Genomic DNA, 20,204 nt, shown 5'->3' with positions numbered 1-20,204 from the left:
CCCTTATAAAAAAGCGTTTGTAGAATACACAGGAATCAGGTATATCTCTGTGGGATATTTGTAAGCTTAATCTTGGGATAAATAAGATTTTGCTTTCATTAAAAGGAATATATATGTTACTCAAGTTTCATAATCATAGTGAGTCTCTGGGAAGGTTAGCTAACTTCTGAGCCTTAGTGTTTTCTCACCTCAGAGGGTGATCGTGGGGATTTAAAAAGAGCATTAGCAAATCCCTTAATGTACTGCTCAGTGTAAAAGGATACCCTCACACATAAAGCTGTTAAATTAATGTTATTATCAGTAATATTGCTGTTGTTCAGCCACTAAGTCCTGTCCAATTCTTTGCAGCCCTATGAACTGCAGCACACCAGGCTTCCCTGTCCTTCACTATCTCCCGGAGTTTGCTGAAATCATGTCTATTGAGTCAGTGATGTTATCTAATCATCTCATTCTCTGCCATCCCCATCTCCTCTTGCCCTCAATCTTTCCCAGCATCGGGGTCTTTTCCAGTGAGTTGGCTCTTTCCATTAGGTGGCCAAAGTATTGGAGCTTCAGCTTCAGCATCAGTCTTTCCAATGAATATGCAGGGTGGATTTTCTTTCAGACTGACTGATCTCCTCGTTATCCAAGGGACTCTCAAGAGTCTTCAGCACCACAGTTTGAAAGCATCAGTTCTTTGGCGCTCAGCCTTCTTTATGGTCCAACTCTCACATCTGTACATAACTACTGTAAAAACCATCACTTTGACTATACTGACTTTTGTCTGCAAAGTGATTTCTCTACTTTTTAATATGCTGTCTAGGTTTGTCTTAGCTTTTCTTCCAAGGAGCAATCAGTAATTTTAACAAGATGTAAATTGTGCTCTCTATATTTTCCCTTATGGTAATGTATCCATTATATGCTTATTTTATGTTTCCATGATACTGCTCTAGCCCACCTCTTATTATTCTATGTATCTGAGCAAAATTTATGATTGCCTAAAGAAAATAACTAAAAAACTAATTATCGTTCTTAATTTGATGATTTGCTTTACAAGATGTGGATTTTTGTTCATGTATCACTAGCGGAATAAAGTAAGAGAATGGATGTAACTGGCAAGTATTTCCCTCAAGTTCACACATTTTATTCACTGATTTATAAATGCAAAGTTATACTCCTGATGATTGAATTAGTAGAGTAAGTCTGAATTCATACATAAGTGAGAAATTTCATGTATGCTTTTTTTTAAATTCCTATCAAAGTAGATAGTATTTGTTGTAAGGTCACTAAAAGGACATCTGACAGGTCACCTCCACAGACCTGCTCTCTATTAATGCAGAATTCTGATGGATCAGGTTGAAAGTCATAAATAAAGTGTAACTGGATGGTTAAATTCTTGATCTTTGAATGCCTCTCTCATGTATTTCTACTGAGAAGTTCTTACATACTTCATATAAACTATGTGAAATAGCTTATAGCTGAAAACTTCACTGGCAAGTGTTATAAATGCAGTGGTCCTGTGTTTGAGATGTATAACTATACTATCATGAAAAAGTCAGGATAAAGTGTATTGTTAGTATTCACTGAAACAGGATTAAACTTTAGATGTTGCACCATTTGTATTCAAAATATAACGGGTAAATTTTGACTATAATATACTGTTACCAAATGTCTAGCCAACATTACTGAACACCTCCCTAAAATGTGAGACACTAAAATGCCTGTTGATAATATATATAGTTTAACCTAATTTGTACAGCCACCCTGAAAAATAGACACTACCAATTTTATAACAAATTTGATCTGAGAAGCGAAAACATTTGACTAGGGCTTACCTGGTGGCTCAGACAGTGAAGAATCTGCCTGCAATGCTGGAGACCTGGGTTTGAACCCTGGGTCAAGAAGATCCCCAGGAGAAGGGAATGGCTACCCACTCCAGTATTCTTGACAGGAGAATCCCATGGACAGAGGAGCTTGGTGGGCTATAGTCCATGGGGTTGCAAAGAGTTGGACATGACTGAGAGACTAACACTTTCACTTTTCAGCATTTGACTAAGATCATATGTTCCGCAAAGGAAATATCTAGAAAACAATTCTTTCACTACACTAATGTAAATACAAATTTATTCCTCTGTGTTTTCAACACATTATACAGTATTTTACAAAGATTCTGAATTACAGGAGAGACAATATGAATTTTCAAAAGAAATTCTTTGCATAGCCATTATTCCACAACCATTCATTCCTGAAAGTCTGTCAGATGATCTCACAGGATTGTAAGAAGCTGAATATTCATTGGAAGGACTGATGCTGAAGCTGAAACTCCAATACTTTGGCCACCTGATGTGAAGAACTGACTCACTGGAAAAGACCCTGATGCTGGGAAAGACTGAAGGCAGGAGGAGAAGGGGACGACAGAGGATAAGATGGTTGGATGGCATCACCGACTCAATGGACATGAATTTGAGTAAAATCCGGGAGTTGGTGATGGACAAGGAGGCCTGGCATGCTGCAGTCCATGGGATCACAAAGAGTAGGACATGACTGAGCGACTGAACTGAACTGAAATGTTTCCAGTTGACCTCTGATGATGACATTTCTCTTCTCCCTACTTGAATTACCATAATTTTTCCAGGATAACAAGAATATATGTATTACATTGGAGGAGGGAGGTCATTTCAACTTTGTAAAATTTGTTCCATGAAAGGATTACCTATAAATATTGGGCCCATAAAATTTACCTATAAGCAATATTAACTCTATACCATCACCCAGAGAAAGCAAAATCATAATTTACCAATAAAATATTTTACTTATTCCATTTAAAACATATGTATAGTTAGCAAATTATCCTTACTCAAAGAACAGTCTTATGGACTCTATGGGAGAGGGAGAGGGTGGGAAGATTTGGGAGAATGGCATTGAAACATGTAAAATATCATGTATGAAACGAGATGCCAGTCCAGGTTCGATGCACGATACTGGATGCTTGGGGCTAGTGCACTGGGACGACCCAGAAGGATGGTATGGGGAGGGAGGAGGGAGGAGGGTTCAGGATGGGGAACACATGTATACCTGTGGTGGATTCATTTTGATATTTGGCAAAACTAATACAATTATGTAAAGTTTAAAAATAAAATAAAATTGAAAAAAAAATTAAAAGAAAAAAAAAAAAAAGCCCTAAAGGAAGCAGTTCCATTGGACTTGAAAGAATGAACATTCAGTGGAATTTAAGTCATAAGGAGATATTTTATTATCAAACAACATTTCTCTTATTTTCCCACGTTATATTTTTATGTATCAATATGAATATGTACTATTTACTTCTACTGTTGCTACTGCTAAGTCGCTTCAATTGTGTCCGACTCTGTGTGACCCCATAGACGGCAGCCCACCAGGCTTCCCTGTCCCTGGGATTCTCCAGGCAAGAACACTGGAGTGGGTTGCCATTTCCTTCTCCAATGCATGAAAGTGAAAAGTGAAAGTGAAGTCGCTCAGTCATATCCGACTCTTAGCGACCCCATGGACTGCAACCTACCAGGCTCCTCCATCCATGGGATTCTCCAGGCAAGAGTACTGGAGTGGGGTGCCATTGCCTTCTCCGATTTACTTCTATTTGCTTCTTTTTTGAACTTGTAAATCACAGGCCCTGAAGAAGTTAACATTTTTAATTACACTGAATGACTGATACAGTTGGCAGACACTACATATCGTGAAATTGCCCCAATTTAAAAAAAAAATCAGGTGACACAAGAAGTTTGGTTTGGCATATAACACAAAGAAGATTTCATTAACCACCTGTATAGAAATGTCTTTGTATTTTAATACATCTATCTAATCTTATTAATTCTTCTTTAGAGGCTCAATTTTCCAATTATTTGTATAAATACTTTGACCGAACAGTGGAGCGAAATTTGTATTACTGTTTAGAAGATGAGATGTAAGAGAGAAAGGGAAAGAAAAAGACATTCATTTCAGGGGAGGGATGGTAAGTTAATGATAATGTAAATGTACTCACTCTCTTTAAGAGTGAACAATTTCTAAGTGAACAATCGTAGGTGCAATTAAAATTTTATCAGATGTTGATAAATGATTCAGACAGCTTTGTAAAAAATCCAAAGAGACATTTTAAAGAAAGTTGTGATCAATAATGGCAGTCTCTCAAACACCTGACACAACAAAAGGAAATTATAAAACGAATAGCCATGAAATTACAATTAAAGTAATGGTATAATTTAACAGTAATATATGGCTTTTAGCTCCAGGTTATATTATTCTAAAAATCCAAAGCTATTTCCTATATTAAAAAGCCACAACGACAGAATGTCTTTTCACTTAAAACACAGTTATTTTAAAGAGAAATGAAAAGAGAATGACTTTCTCAGTGAGACTAAAAAGTTAGAGAATAATTCAGTTCTCCATATAATATTTACTCAAATTTGTTTGTGGCAGATGATGTTTATTGGCACTCCTTGAGACATTCCCTCCTCCTTCCCCTCTTTCATGGTCTGGCATTTTCCCTCACCACTCAAGGGTTTCATTCCTCCAAACTTCATTCTACTTTTAGGTGCCCAAGGCTTATGTTTTCCCTGTTGCCTAAAGCCACTGGCTGCTAGCTACACAGAGAAGGAAAAGCAAATTAAACCTTTGATGAAGAAATTTCATTCTGCAGGATGGCAAGGCATCAACTGTTCTCTCATATTCCACAAAAGTAATCTACCCACCTTTTTTGAATGTGCTCTTATAAATTCTCATAAGCAAATCATTTTCATACAATCTTAGGATATCCATTTCATTATGACCTTGCCATACTAAATAGTAACCTAATCCTACACAGTTCCAAAGAAGGAAGCCTAATAACTATATGTGGGAATGAATTAGTTAATGGAGGATATGTAAAATGGAAGCCTAACTTCAATGAGTACACAGATGCACTCCAATACATTACAACAACCCCACTGTACCACTATAAGGGCAAATTTAACAAAATCCCTAGTGACAATTCATGAAGTAGTGCAGTCCTTCAAGAAGAAACACGACTGCCCAATTCTTTACCAAAAACAAACAAACAAATGTTTGGTCACTTGCAAGACAAAAAATATCACTAATCAAAGCCAAGTGCTTAATTGAAAGCTACATTTTCAACCAAATGTTACTATAAAAACTTATTTTTCATTTAATATCATTAAGTATAGGCTCAAAAAAAGAGGGGGCTTATTGCCACACAAAGTGTGGGCATACACAAGCGCGTGTGTGTGTGTGTGTGTGTGTGTGTGCATAAACTGCAGTATAAATACAATGCTATCATTAACCAACAAGCATTTCTGAAGCCCTGTCTCCTATCCCCAAAATAGTGATGGATCTTCCTGGGTTAGCCCACAGTGTCTCTCTGAGTTTTCCTACTGAATATTTTGGATTTGTGAGATAATTTGCCCCTTGAGTCTGGAGTAAACACAAATTTGGATCATGTGGGCACCAATCCATGACCTCCACTTCATTTGATTATACTTCCATCCACTGAGCCCAATGTTCTCATTTATTATGAAACAAGATTTTAAATTTAGTGATTACAAAGCGACCCTCAAATCCTGGTGAAAGATGTAGGTTTAAACCTAATAAGGTCATCATTGTATATTATGAGTCACTTGCACTAAAGTCATAAAGTCATTGGATTATGCACTCCAATGTTTCTTTAAAATACATTTTAATCCAGTTGTGGTTACTGCCTTTTTAGAGTGTGTTATAATCTACTTCCCTTTGAATACCTTAAAGCCTATACTGCTGAGAGATCTCAAGATATTTAAATTTTACCTCTTCAGAATCATAGTTCTGCATTGTAAACTTACCAGATGCTCAACAAAGAAAGAATTGGAATCCTCAAATGCTTAAGTTTACAGGGTTAGTGCACTCTATGGTGAAATAAGTCTTATCTTTGTTCATAAATATCTAGGAACCCCCTACTTCCCCACTGCAGGTACGACTCTGGAAGCAGGGTCAGCAAGAAAGACATGGTGTCTGTTTGTTTGGAGCATCCAGTACACAAAACCACAAAATATACAGATCTACAAAATACCTGCATGCTGTAATAATCATTATGGGGGAAACAGACAAGGTACCAAGACAGAAACAAATGTGTAACAGTCTACTTTTGACAAGGAGATCAAGAATGATCTCTGTGAAGGAGAGACCTTTGAGCTGAGGTTTTAAGTCTGCAAACGAGAGAGGCATTTAAATAGAGGAAGGAACAGTCCAGGCACTGGGAACATTTGAAAAGGCCTTAGGGAGTGAAACTGCTTCTTGTGTTTCAGGTACTAAAAGACCAGGGTGGCTGGAGCATATAAATGAGTGGGCGATGCGCTCAGAGAGGCTGTAGCGGAGGGCCAGATTAGACAGTGAGCTGGATGCTAACAGAAGGAATGTGTTGATAATCCGTTTTTGTGTTTCTGCACTTATTCCTTTTTTCTATGTAGTTATGACCCACTGAATGTTCTTAAGGGGAGACACAATGGTGTTGCTTTCTTGGAGAGGTAATTACAAGGGAGCAAACTATGGAAGTAGAGAGGCTGCATCAAGGCTGCAGCATGAATCCATTAAAATTATAATGATGCCACGAATCTGGTGGCAGGGTAGATAAAGAAAACAGGGTGGAAGAGGTACAGCAGAGAAGTATAATTGAATAGAGATGCATTTGGGAGACAGGATTGAGAGATCGAAATATGGACTGGTTAGGGATGAAATGCTATGAGGAGGGAGAGAAGGCAGTAAATACTTGGTGAAAGGTGGAACCATTAATTCAGATGACAAAGACTGGGGAAAAGGACCTGAGAGAGTTTTAGGGAAAATCATAAATTGTTACCATTATGACATTCAGAATGACTCATTCATAGCTCTAAACTTTAAGTTCCTTTACAAGGTTAGAAAAAATAGCATATAATTCTTCCCAGTACTTCACACTCTTTCACATATCTAATAGGCATAGATATTAGATAAATATTTTTATTATTCATGAAACACACAAGATTCTATTTTTTCCCTTGCCACAGAGAAAGTTGGTCCGTCACATTAAATAGGGTGAATAGGATCCCACAGATTCCACCTCTGAATTTCTTACTTTTTCTTTGCTGCCAAAAGTCTCCTCAGCAACAGGTAGCAAAAACACAGAAGCACTGCCACAGGAGGGCTCCCATGATTAGCTCCTGGCCCTAGGAGACACAGAGGCAGGAGGATGCTCTTGGCAGAGAGACAAACCTGACTCATCTTTCTTCCATAGAAGCATCAGGTGCCCTGGAAGCCCTAACCTGTACCACAGGAATCATGGCACACCATACCCCTGGCTTCTATAAGAATATGTCACCATGTCCCTCCATTTCACAATGGTTCACCTTCAAAAGGGGACCTCTAAATAGACAGGTACTTAAAACATCTACAAAATACAAAACTTATCTTAAGCTATTGTCAGTTGCTTAATACAGGGCACATCCTTCATTATATCATATGCCATATTTTGTCGAGCATTTTATTGTGAATAAGCTGTTCTAGCAATCATGATTATCCCATATATAGAGCTCAAATAAGACAAGCTTTCAAATAATTAACAACATTTGTTAAAATGTTAAACAAAGATTAAATAAATAAAGATTAACAACTTAGTTTCTTAAAAAAGTGAATTCTAGTTTATATTTTTTAAATGATGGAAAATACTTTGAAGACTTCAATAAAATGGGCTATTGAATAATTTGACTTGGTTTGCAGATTATATAGAGATAAGTCTTATTGATATTAAAGCAAAAATCATGAACATATATTTTAAATCACCAAGAGAAAGAAAGAAAGGACAGTACCTTTCTCCTGCCCATGTAGAATCAGGAGAAATAGACAAGAACATTAATTGTGTCTCTGAAAAAACTTGAACCTTTTAACACTGACTTCACAACAACAGATGAAAATCCATCATCCTTTTTAAAAGCCTATGTTGATCTGGTATTTATCTTATTGAAGTGAGCTGTTTAAAACTTTCCCTTAAGCTTCTCTCACATAAAAATTGCTCTTACCTTCAGAGCAGATATAAATTACTTCGAACGCTGCTACTGTAATAATAAAAAAAAACACTAAAATAAATTATTTCAAACGCTGCTGATATAAACACTACAATAATGAGAAATCTTTGCTATAATCACCAAAGTTGGCACTGAAGTTTCTAGTTTGTTAATCTCGTTTTAAGCTTTTGTATTTAAAAGAAGTAACGAAAACAACTATTTTCTTCTAAAAACTAAATGATAGTTTCAGCTGACGTCGATAAAAAGTTAAAATGATTCTGAAATCCATCTGAATTTCACTAACAAAATGCACATTCGTTTGAAAAGAAAATAAACTGGGCCGAGAAATAAGGCTAACCCTCCCGTCAATCATCTCTGTTTGTGTGCTCAGAAGGGGTGCGGCGCATCCTTGCCACCCCACAGGTAGTGTCAGCTCTGCGGGTTCTGCACGCTCACCTTTGCAAATGGGATACAGAACACATGTTTTTTGCTCCTAAAGAATACGACCTAACCCTGAAACCGAAACCCATCCGACGACTCAGCTACCGTAGACAGAAAAGAAATAACAGTAGCCATTCGGTACAGCCACATTTTCAGGATCTGGCAGTATACCCACACCGTCAAAACTGGCAAAACACCGACCTTGCAAGGGAAACAGCTGCCTTTCCAGCTCCCCTTTGTCCAGTCGCTGGCACCTCCTCGCCTAACTTCTCCCCGCTCTACTTCCAGGTGGCCAAAACCCGAGAGACGCGAAAACGGACACAGGTGGGTGTGGCGGTTGAGCAGAGCACTGGCGAGAGACTGACTGGCGGCCTCCGTCCCCGCCACGCCAGAGGAGCAAGAGAAAAGGCACTTACTTGCCACAGTGTTCACCGATCATGCCCACCCAGTGTGCCCGCAGAGTCTGGCCCCGGGGAGGGCGCGGGCTTCAGGGACCCTTCCTCTCCTCCGGCGTCCTGTCCACTGCTGCCGCTGCCTCTTTCTCTGAGCTCCTGTTGCTCGGCCGGCGCCTGCCACTACCCGCCGCTGGCACCCAAGCTAGCCCAACCCCAATTCCGGAGCCCGCGGAATTGGAAACCAGACACTCGCCTGGTGAACGCGGGCGAGGGCCAGCCGGGCCACTGCGCCCCTCCTTCCCGGGCGCGCCCAGAAAGGCGGCGGCCCCGCCCCGGCTCTCCGGCCCCTCCTCGCTCCCCGCCCTTGCCCCACCCTAGCTCCGCGCAGCCCTCCACTCCTGCTGGGGGCGCTGGGCGGGGACCTAGCCCAGACCTCCGGGTTGGAGATGCCACAGGCTCTCCATTGTGCTCCAGAAGAGAGCAGAGGAGGGGATCGCACGACTGCGCACCCTCACCTACCCCATTGGATGGGGCGTTAGTGTGAGAATGTGCGTGTGTGTGTGTGTGTATGTGTTCCTCCAGCTGCCAGAAGAGTCCTTCCCTTATTTCACTCCGCCCCCATCACCCTTTCCACTCTTCCTGCTTTGCTGAATCGGCTAACGTTTCCGAGAAGCCACTTGACGCGGAGCGAGAGAAAGAACCACGGGCAGAGGAGGTGGGGACCGATGGCAGTGACCCCGCCAGTCCCTCCTGGGCCCTGAGCTCCGGTGATTCAATACTGGGAATCCGTTCCCTCCCTGGGAGTTTCCCCACGGTGTCTGTTGGGGGGGATGGTGGCGCGCAAGACCTGTTTCGAGGCTGCGATTTTTCTTTCCTTTTTTATGATAGATCGATCAGGCTACCGAGACTTCCAGGCAAGCAAAGAATGCATTTCCTTTCAAAGGTGGAGTGAGGAGCCCAGGTCTCCCTGGGTCGAGAGGGAGACTTGACGCAGAGGTTGCCTTTCCCCCACCTGGGACCCGCTCATCTGGATAGGCCATCAGTCATATAGGTTCTGACTTTCGGAGCTGGATAGGAGCGATTGTGAAAAGAAATCTTTATAAATCATTGTGTGCGGTTGCATGTGTGTGCGCGCGCGTTTTCTACAACAGCCTGTTGGGAGGAAGAATGATGCAAACAAAATCGAATTATCTTTCTCAAAGAGAAACGGGAAATTTCCACCAAGGAGGAAAATGGAAGGATTTATGACGTTGTGGCAAAGTGGATCCCGGCCTTAAAAAAGAGATAGATCACCTTGCTATATAAATATGAATGATGGGCGTTTGCAGCTTTAGTGTAATTTACTTCCATACCTTCTAATATGGAGATGATAACCTAGTGGTAAACACACAGAATTTCAAGCCCCAGGATTAACTTTTCTGGGCGGCTTACTGAGCATCTGAGATTTGCCCTTTGGACCTTAGCTGTCAAGTTTCTGAGGCTCTCAGCTGAAGAGTACACTCGGTCACTTGGGGCTAATTCTCAATGCCACTTCGTGACCAAGTCACTTTCTCTTCCTTCATTATTTGCAGATAGAGGAAAAAGAATTAACTGTAGTAGGAGTGACAGCCTTTTTGACTAGATGCGGTAAAGTCACTGTCTTTTCTTACCACCTTGAAGTCCCCCTTCAACTAAATTGTCTGATGCACTGATATGTAAAATTAGCTCAACCAACCATTTCTCTGTAGTTCCCTGACACCTAATCTGGGTTACATTAGGGAATAATCCATATGATATTCAGAATAATTAGAACCCAGAGACTTTCAACCTCATGTTATTTTTTTCCTCAAGAAGATGTAAATTACAACATAAAGACTCTAGCTGATTAAGACAAAGAAATAATGATCAATGCCTATGAGATGATTAAATTTATTAATATGATTAAGAGGAATTTTGATCAAATTCTGTAACACTCAAAGCCTTAAAGAAGCAATCAAGAACAAATCAAAGTACCATGCTATAAAGTATAGAATGTGTTTATTAGATTTGTATTTCCTAGAGGTGATGTAAAATCAAGACAGGGACAAGATGAACTGATAAATGATGGCACCATATAGGAAATTAGAGTCACTTTTGGTGGTTAATGTCAGATAACACTGTCCAGAAAACATCTCTTGGGATAGTGATGAGGTACTAGGCTGGGTGATCCACTGGTTTGATGAAGTGTAGCTGTTTTTCTTCATGGCAAAAAAACGTTCTCCCCACCTGTGTGGTAGGAAAGGGATTTAGTATCTCCCTCCCCCTGCCACTAAGAAAATAATATACACCATGCTTTGATAATGAGTGTATACCACGCTTTGCCACTGTAGGAGTCCCTTCACTATACCTGTGTTCTCATTGGGAGTCTTAAAAAATAAAACTTCCTTGATTTGTATGAGGGGTCCCTGGTGAGATTTTGCCTGTGAATTTATTTGCAAAGTATGGTGTGTATTATTCATTCTTTTTCTAATTCTGTTTCATCTCCCAACTATTTAGTTACCATCCATCTATTTAGTTCATGTACCATTTTCAGTCTCACAAGCTTTTTGTAATCTCTGCCTTTAGTCCATGCTGCTTGTGTTTTTATTGCTCTTCTGGCAGTGCTGGGATTATTTATTATATTTTTGTCTCTGTCTAAATTCAGAAAAAAGATCATCTGAGTCTCCTATTCAGTATTACATTAAATGCCCCTAAGAATTCACCAAGTACCCAGTGATGGTGTTATATATAGATATAACTAGATAATGCCATTGAAAAGTTTAAAAGGTAGTCTTGAATTACAGGAGGCAGAGAAGAACCTGGTTGAACCAGCCAACAACCAATTAATTCTTGAACTATTCACAATTGATCTTCTATAATTTGGGTAGAAAAAAGTAGAGATGTTTGTATTTTGAAATTACTAATATTATTATTCAAAACCAAAGCAAAAGAAAAGAATTGTTTTACTTTGGGCTGCCTGGGTGGTTCAGCGATAAAGGATCTGCCACAGGAGAAATGGGTTCAGTCACTGCGTTGGGAAGATCCCCTGGAGGAGGGCATGGCAACCCACTCCAGTATTCTTGCCTGGGGAATCCCCATGGACAGAGGAGCCTGGCAGGCTACAGTCCATAGGGTTGCAAAGAGTCGGACATGACTGAAGCAAATTACCACACACACACAACGTGGAAATCTACACATTTGTTTTTTTCACAATTGCCACTCCAATTTTCAAAACTATAGAAGTCTCTGGAGAAGAAATAGGCAGCAATGTGAGACAATAAACTAAGCAATGTAGTACTGGCAGATTTTGCTTTTTCTCATTAAATAGGATTAGAAATATATTTCTTTACTAGTATGTGCTAATGACAATGGAGAAGGCGATGGCACCCCACTCCAGTACTCTTGCCCGGCAAATCCTGTGGACGGAGGAGCCTGGTAGGCTGCAGTCCATGGGGTTGCTAGGAGTCGGACACGACTGAGCGACTTCACTTTCACTTTTCACTTTGATGCATTGGAGAAGGAAATGGCAATCCACTCCAGTGTTCTTGCCTGGAGAATCCCAGGGACGGGGGAGCCTGGTGGGCTGCCATCTATGGGGTCGCACAGAGTCGGACACGACTGAAGCAACTTAGCAGCAGCAGCAGCTAATGACAATACTCTAATTTGAGATAAGACAATTACAATGTTGTGAAAATGGGAGCCTACAGCTACAAGTCTTTCTGTATACATAGCTAAAAAGTAGCATTCAAAAGTAGTTTCAAAGTAAAATTACAAAGGTCTAGAAACATGATGCAATATGCAAGGGCTTCCCAGGTGGCTCAGTGATAAAAAATACATTTGTCAAGCAGGAGTGCGTGCATGCATGCTTATTCACTTCAGTGGTGTCTGACTTTGCGACACTATGGACTGTAGCCTACCAGGTTCTCTCTGTCCATGGGATTCTCCAGGCAAGAATACTGGAGTGGATTGCCAGGCCCTTGGCCAGGGGATCTTTCTGGCTCAGGAATCCAACCAGCGTTTCCTGCATTGCATGCAGATTCTTTACCACTGGGGAAACCTGCCAACCAGGAGATGTATGTTCAATTCCTGGGTAGGGAATATACCCTGGAGGAGGAAATGGCAACTCACTCCAGTATTCTTGCTTGGAAAATCCTATAGACAAAGGAGCCTGGCAGGCTACAGTCCACGAGGTGGCAAAGAGTCTGACACAGCTTAGCAACTGAGCACAGACCTACACAATATGCAAAGAAGATTTTAGACATAATCTGGAGTAATAAAGATTATTTATGCATATGCATATAAAATTATGCATAATGAAACAGCAGGAGAAAAGTAGTTTCCTAAAATGTATCAGCTTCAGAATGTTTGCTGATCTAATTTGATATGGTCTTGGCCTTTGTACCAGGGCTAGAAATAATTTGCATTCCTGCAGTGAACATGTAAAGACCTTGTAACATGTGAGATACTGGTAGAATTCTTAGAAGAGTATTCATTGTCTTAGTAGTGGGGCTAAATTAGTTTTAAAGTTGCTCCAGATTTACACCAACAAAGCTTAAAAGCAAGATTTGAAAGAATCCAACTGGTTTCAACTTGCTAAAATGCTAACCAGAATAAAATTCAACACTTTCTGAAGGACCTAACAATGTAAAATTATCACTGATTGGCATCCATTTTAAAAAAATTACCACACTTGCAAAGAAGAAGGAAAATATGAACCATAACTGGCAGAAAAGTAAATTAACAGGAACAGACTCAGAAATGATATAGATGATGGAATTAACAGATTAGTACATTATATTCCACATTTATGTGTGCTTTGTATGCCCTGCTGCTGCTGCTGCTGCTGCTGCTAAGTCGCTTCAGTCGTGTCCTACTCCGTGCAACCCCATAGACTGCAGCCCACCAGGCTCCCCCATCCCTGGGATTCTCCAGCAAGAACACTGGAGTGGGTTGCCATTTCCTTCTCCAATGCATGAAAGTGAAAAGTGAAGGTGAAGTCATTCAGTCGTGTCCGACTCCCAGCAACCCCATGGACTACAGCCCACCAGGCTCCTCCGTCCATGGGATTCTCCAGGCAAGAGCACTGGAGTGGGGTGCCATTGCCCTCTCCGTTGTATGCCCTGCTGCTGCTGCTACTGCTGCTAAGTCACTTCAGTCGTGTCCAACTCTGTGTGACCCCATAGACGGGAGCTCACCAGGCTATCCCGTCCCTGGGATTCTCCAGGCAAGAACACTGGAGTGGGTTGCCATTTCCTTCTCCAATGCATGAAAGTGAAAAGTGAAAGTGAAGATGCTCAGTTGTGTCCGACTCTTCGGGACCCCATGGACTGCAGCCTACCAGGCTCCTCCGTCCATGGAATTTTCCAGGCAAGAGTACTGGAGTGGGGTGCCATTGCCTTCTCCCTAGATAGTAGAAAAAAATTTGAGCATACACAAAATACAAACTGTTCTCTCCTTAAGCATTCATTTTAGATAAAGGTTATATCTACTGCCACCTGGTGTTCAAAATAAGTCAAATGTTCAGTTCAGTTCAGTCACTCAGTCGTGTCCACCTCTCTGCGACCCCATGAATTGCAGCACGCCAGGCCTCCCTGTACATCACCATCTCCCAGAGTTCACTCAAACTCACGTCCATCGAGTTGGTAATACCATCCAGCCATCTCATCCTCTGTTGTCCCCTTTTCCTCCTGCCCCCAATCCCTCCCAGCATCAGAGTCTTTTCCAATGAGTCAACTCTTCGAGTAAGGTGGCCAAAGTACTGGAGTTTCAGCTTTAGCATCATTCCTTCCAAAGAACACCCAGGGCTGATTTCCTTTAGAATGGACTGGTTGGATCTCTTTGCAGTCCATGGGACTCTCAAGAGTCTTCTCCATACGGAAACGTAATCTTTTCTTTTTCTTCTTCTATTTTTGTTTAACTTAGTTTTCTAAGAGAAGCTTTAAGTTTACAACAAAACTGAAAGGGAGACACAGAGCTTTCTCATAGGCACCTCGCCTCCATACATGTCCAGCATGTTTGTTCTATCTAAGCAAAGGAGAAAAGAAGCAGCAGAGAGCAGACTTCTTTCCAGGAGATGTTTCTTTCCTTCTTTTTTCTTTCTTTTCCTTCCTTCCTTTACTTCTTTTGTGGGGGAGAGTATTCATACCAGATTCTCTCAAATTTATTTATTTCCATTACTATTCCCATTCTCTTTGCTTGAGTGGCATGAACTTTTATCTGGGTTATATAAACAGTACACACGTTGCTTTTTCAGCTTAAGCACTACCAATTCTAATTCTCTACAGTTCCTATTTAACAAGTGGCATTCAGGATGAAGGTCAAATTTCTTAACTTAGGTTTTACCTCTAACAGGAACACTTTTGCTCTTGCACTTTCCTCTAATGAAGCGGTCTGCCCCAATACCTATGCTTGACTCACTCCTGTCATTGTCCGGGTCTTAGATGTGACGTTCTCTAAGCCCTGCTTGCAGTGTTAAGTTTGAACTAAATTCCCCTCCTCCCTACTTCCATTATACCCTGTTTTATCAAAACATTTATCATGTTTTATTGTAACTGTTTGTCTGGGTGCCAGCAAAACCTTCCCAATGAAGTGATGCTTTAGCTGGACTTGGGAGGCTGTTCATGAATTAGTCAGGTGGATGGCGTTGAGGATAAAGGCCTTCCAGGAAGAAGCAATATTCCTGTGCAGCTGCAGATGACTTCACTTTCAGTTTGAAGGAAATTTAGGAAGCATTTGGGCCAATGAGAGAACATAAACCAAGAGGGAAGGAGGCATGTGGTCATAAAAGGTCTTGAATGTACACTGATAAATTGTCTGGACTTAATCCAGAAGGATGACATTCTCAATGTTTTGAAAATATGAATTATCATCAGCATATTTGATTTGTAGAAACGCAACTTATATTAAAAAAGAAAAATACACATTACTCTGGCAACACTGGAAAGATTGGTCTGAATAATCACACAGAGGAGAAAAAATAAAGACCTAAAGAAACTAACGAAGTACAAATGGAGCAGTATAGTCAGAACTTGTTTGCTTTTTTTTTTCCTTTAAGTAGAATTTTTTTTAAAAAATACATATTTATTGAATTCAGACAGGAGAAAAGATTGAGATATTTAGGATAGATCAAAAGTTTTTGAAATGAGTGGCAATAGATGACAATGTTGATTTTATTAATAACCCTCGGCTACTCTCCAAAAGAGGAATAAAAGGAATAGACTTAATGTGAGAATTAGATGACTAAGAGATGCTGGGGGACATCCAGGCGGAAGTGTTCAGGAAGAAAACTGGATGTGTGGACTCAACATAGTATTGTCATTTTTAAAAATCCCAAATATGATATTTAAAACCTATATTTAACACCAAAGGAGTACACAGAACATAATCTCAAAAAAAGTGTTTTTGATAGGAGTCACACACAACTCAATTTTATTTGGCAATCTCACTTCGCTCATAATTATTTTCTTGACTTATGCTTGTCACTTTGCTGCTGAGGCTGCTGCTGCTGCTAAGTCGCTTCAGTCGTGTCCGACTCTGTGCGACCCCAAAGATGGCAGCCCACCAGGCTCCTCTGTCCCTGGGATTCTCCAGGCAAGAATACTGGAGTGGGTTGCCATTTCCTTCTCCAATGTATGCATGCATGTTAAGTCACTTCAGTCGTGTTCAACTTTGTGCGACCCCATGGACAGCAGCCCACCGGGCTCCTCTGTCCACAAGATTCTCTAGGCAAGAATACTGGAGGGGGTTGCCATTTCCTTCTCTATGCTTGTCACTTTAGGGATCCACATTTGGCAACAAAACACAGAGAAGAGAACCAAACAAATACCCAGTATACCCCATCCAGTGTATCACAATGTCTCCACATGGTGGATGTTGTGGCATGTTTCCCATCCCCCAGGAAAAATAAACTAATCCCTGAAATCAGAAGATGTATGGGTTCCTCATGGCTTATAGCTATGGTCCTATATGGGAGTTATCCTTGAATGAAGGAAGAAGCCTAACTCAAGGTGTGGCCCCTCTCCAGAGGCAGCCCATATTCCAATGACTGGTTAATGGAAGGGTACATAGACCCAGCCACTTTGCCTGGATATAGGGTAGTAAGTGCCCTATGTTGACTGAGGCTGCTGCTGCAACTGCACTAAAATTCAATTTCTTTTGCCCAACTAGTCTTCCTTTATTTCTGCTCAGCTATAATTCCTGAGATGACTTCCCAGTGAACCTCCACACTGCTCTTTATGTCTGATTCCTCTGTCTCAAAAGAGTCAGTATTGCACAGAAATGTTAAGGAAAGTGGAGCCAACTTCCCTGTTATATTGTTATGGGGAAACTGAGAGTTTAAAGAAAATATTTTCCAGTCTCTGTCATCTGGCAGTATTTCTGACTTTTCCTTGAAAGTCAGAGATTCAAAGCATTGGAGACTAGGGAGTGAATTGGAGGTAAAAGAGCTTTGGAGACTGCAGATCCCTTCAAGCCAGATATATATCTGCCTACAATGAGAGTGTAGACTGGAGGTTTTGATCCCCATTATAGAGAAGTCAGAAGTTGAGGACAGGTGAAAACGCCTAATGAATCTGTATCAATCATGGGCCAACAGTGACAACCTCTTGTTTGGAGAGTCTGTTACTATTTATATTATTCCTTACCATAGACTTTGTTCAGTTCAGTTCAGTTACTCAGTCATGTCCGACTCTTTGCGACCCCATGAATCACAGCACGCCATGCCTCCCTGTCCATCACCAACTCCCGGAGTTCACTCAAACTCACGTCCATCGAGTCAGTGATGCCATCCAGCCATCTCATCCTCTGTCGTCCCCTTCTCCTCCTGCCCTCAATCTTTCCCAGCATCAGGGTCTTTTCAAATGAGTCAGTTCTTCGTATCAGGTCACCAAAGTATTGGAGTTTCAGCTTTAGCATCAGTCCTTCCAATGAATATTCAGGACTGATCTCCTTTAGGATTGACTGGTTTGATCTTCTTGCAGGCCAAGGGACTCTCAAGAGTCGTCTCCAAAACCACAGTTCAAAAGCATCAATTCTTCGGCACTCAGCTTTCTTTATAGTCCAACTTTCACATCCATACCTGACTATTGGAAAAACCATAGCCTTGACTAGACAGACCTTTGTTGGCAAAGTAATGTCTCTGCTTTTTAATATGCTGTCTAGGTTGGTCATAACTTTTCTCCCAAGGAGTAAGCATCTTTTAATTTCATGGCTGCATAGACTTTGTGGTATGATTAAAAACATGGAGTGTCTTCCCCAACTCAAATGATGCCCAAAAGATCTGGACTTCATAAGTACAGATGATTTTCACTTCAGGTTCTTACCAGAGAATGTATTACATTCTGTAATTCAAAAGCATTGTTGAAAGAAAGGGGATACTGTCCTACTATTCAGCCATTGTATGTGCTTCTGATTTATGGACACCCCTAAAATATATATTTGAACCAGACCATCAGAGAACTGTAAACTGAGATCCAATTGATATAAACGTTTTTTCTGATCTCTTAGGCCACTAGCCCACATTGAGGGTTGTTATCATAAAGCATCAGCCTCATGGGAACTGGGGAAGGAAGAGGATGGTGACAGAAGGCTGAAATGATGGCCACTGGCTAATTGTAGCTTTTAATGATCTACCCTACAGTTTTTTGGAAATCTCCCAAATTATACATATTTGGAAAATGATCTGTATCATTAATCTGGGTTGGCAAGGACATTATAGTGCTCAGGAATGAGCAACATAATGGCTGCACTTTGACTTATTTTCTTTTACATTCTTGTAACAATCCCTTCGCTCTCTATATAAAGCTCTCTATATAAAGCTCTCTATATAAAGCGCTTTTGTCTATATAAAGCGCTTATGGCTAGGTTTGTCACATAAAACTAATAGTTAATGCTCAAGGACAAATAGATGAATAAATAGAGCAATAGGTCAGTTTTTGAGGCAATTGGCACACAATCACATTCAATCCTCAATACAATCCAAGTGTTAAGGATTTTTACTGTTCCTATTGAACAGTTAAGGAGACTAGGGGCATATCTTAAATAATTTTCTACACAAATAATAAATGATGCTGTACCACCTCTTTTGAGTGGAAATAAAAATCAACAACCAAAGAGGTAGGGAGGAGAAGAAGAGGGAGAAAGAAGAAGGGGAGGAGGAAGAAACAGGAGTGGGGAGGTACAAAGAAAGAAAGAGAGATAGAAAGGAGAAGCAGTTTATTTCAGATAGTTGGAACATGAAATACTTCTTTTCATTTCTACGGCCTTTGACCATGCAGCTTTCTCTGACTGGACAGGCGCCCTCATTCTTTGTGTTGATAATTCTTTTCAACCATTATTTCTCAATTTGAAGCCAATTCTCAACTTCTAAGCCTGGGTCAGGTTCTCCCTGCCTTATGCTTTGTACTTTTCTTTCATTACATTTGACACAATTTTAATTGATCTTCTATTTTTCAGCCTAGCCTGCTAGACCATAGCTCTATGGGAAAAAAAGGAATATATATATATATCCTATTTATTGTTGTTATTTGTTGTTTTGTCTCAAAGTTGTGCCCAACTCTTTGCAACTCCAGAAAGTGAAGCCCAGCAGGCTTCTCTATCCATTAGATTTCCCAGACAAGAATACTGGAGCGGTTGTCATTTCCTTCTCCAAGGGATCTTCCTGACCCAGAAATCGAACCTGTGTCTCCTGCATTGGCAGGTGGATTCTTTATCCCTGAATCACCAGGGAAACACTCTATTTATTACTATACCTTAACACTAAAGATGCCTGGTACAGAGAAGAAGTTCAAATGTTAAACGAATGAATGTAATGATGAAGAAACTGGTAAGTGAATGTGGGGCTGATGGTGATAAAATATTTTACCAAATAGCATGTGCAAACATGGAAGGCAGAAATAATGGTGCATTGAAATTATGACAATCTGATTACTTTCATATATGATACTGAAGCTGAAACTCCAATACTTTGGCCAACTGAAGCAAAGAGCCAACTCATTGGAAAAGACTCTGGTCCTGGGAAAGGCTGAGGGCAGGACAGCGGGGTGACAGAGGATGAGATGGTTGGATGGCATCCCCAACTCAATGGACATGAGTATGAGCAGACTCCCAGAAACAGTGAAGGACGGGGAAGACTGTCCTACCCTGTGCTGCAGTTCATGGGGTCACAAAGAGTCAGACATGACTTAGCAACTGAACAAACAACAGTGAGGAAGGGAATGAATGAAAGTCAAATGGAAAAGATAAGCAGAAATCACAAATAAAAAGTCCCATGACATGCCAAGGAACTTAGACTTTATCTTGTTTGTGATTGGCAACCAGATTGGTGTTATCTTAAGAGAACTTTGATTTATGAGTTTCT

The 20,204-nt window shown here is 40.7% G+C and overlaps 1 protein-coding gene and 1 long non-coding RNA gene across 6 annotated transcripts in view; one reads left to right on the top strand and one right to left on the bottom strand.

Annotated features, from left to right (window-relative positions):
- The window catches only part of LOC113903104 (sodium channel protein type 9 subunit alpha), a 165,505-nt gene extending 156,551 nt beyond the window's left edge, over window positions 1-8,954 (bottom strand). For all 5 annotated transcript variants that reach the window (XM_027558765.1, XM_027558795.1, XM_027558790.1 and 2 more), the window contains exon 1: window positions 8,873-8,954. The gene's annotated coding sequence lies outside the window, so the exon portion shown is untranslated. The remainder of the gene's footprint in view (window positions 1-8,872) is intronic.
- Window positions 8,955-9,474: 520 nt separating this feature from the next.
- LOC113903129 lies at window positions 9,475-9,971 on the top strand. Its single transcript, XR_003514030.1, has 2 exons — window positions 9,475-9,566; window positions 9,740-9,971. It is a non-coding gene; the product is annotated as an uncharacterized LOC113903129 (long non-coding RNA).
- The last annotated feature ends 10,233 nt before the right edge of the window (window positions 9,972-20,204 follow it).

Source organism: Bos indicus x Bos taurus, chromosome 2 (genome assembly GCF_003369695.1).
Source record: "Bos indicus x Bos taurus breed Angus x Brahman F1 hybrid chromosome 2, Bos_hybrid_MaternalHap_v2.0, whole genome shotgun sequence".
NCBI lineage: Eukaryota > Metazoa > Chordata > Mammalia > Artiodactyla > Bovidae > Bos > Bos indicus x Bos taurus.
Note: the sequence above shows the minus strand (reverse complement) of the source record. Positions and strands in the feature narration are given on the sequence as shown.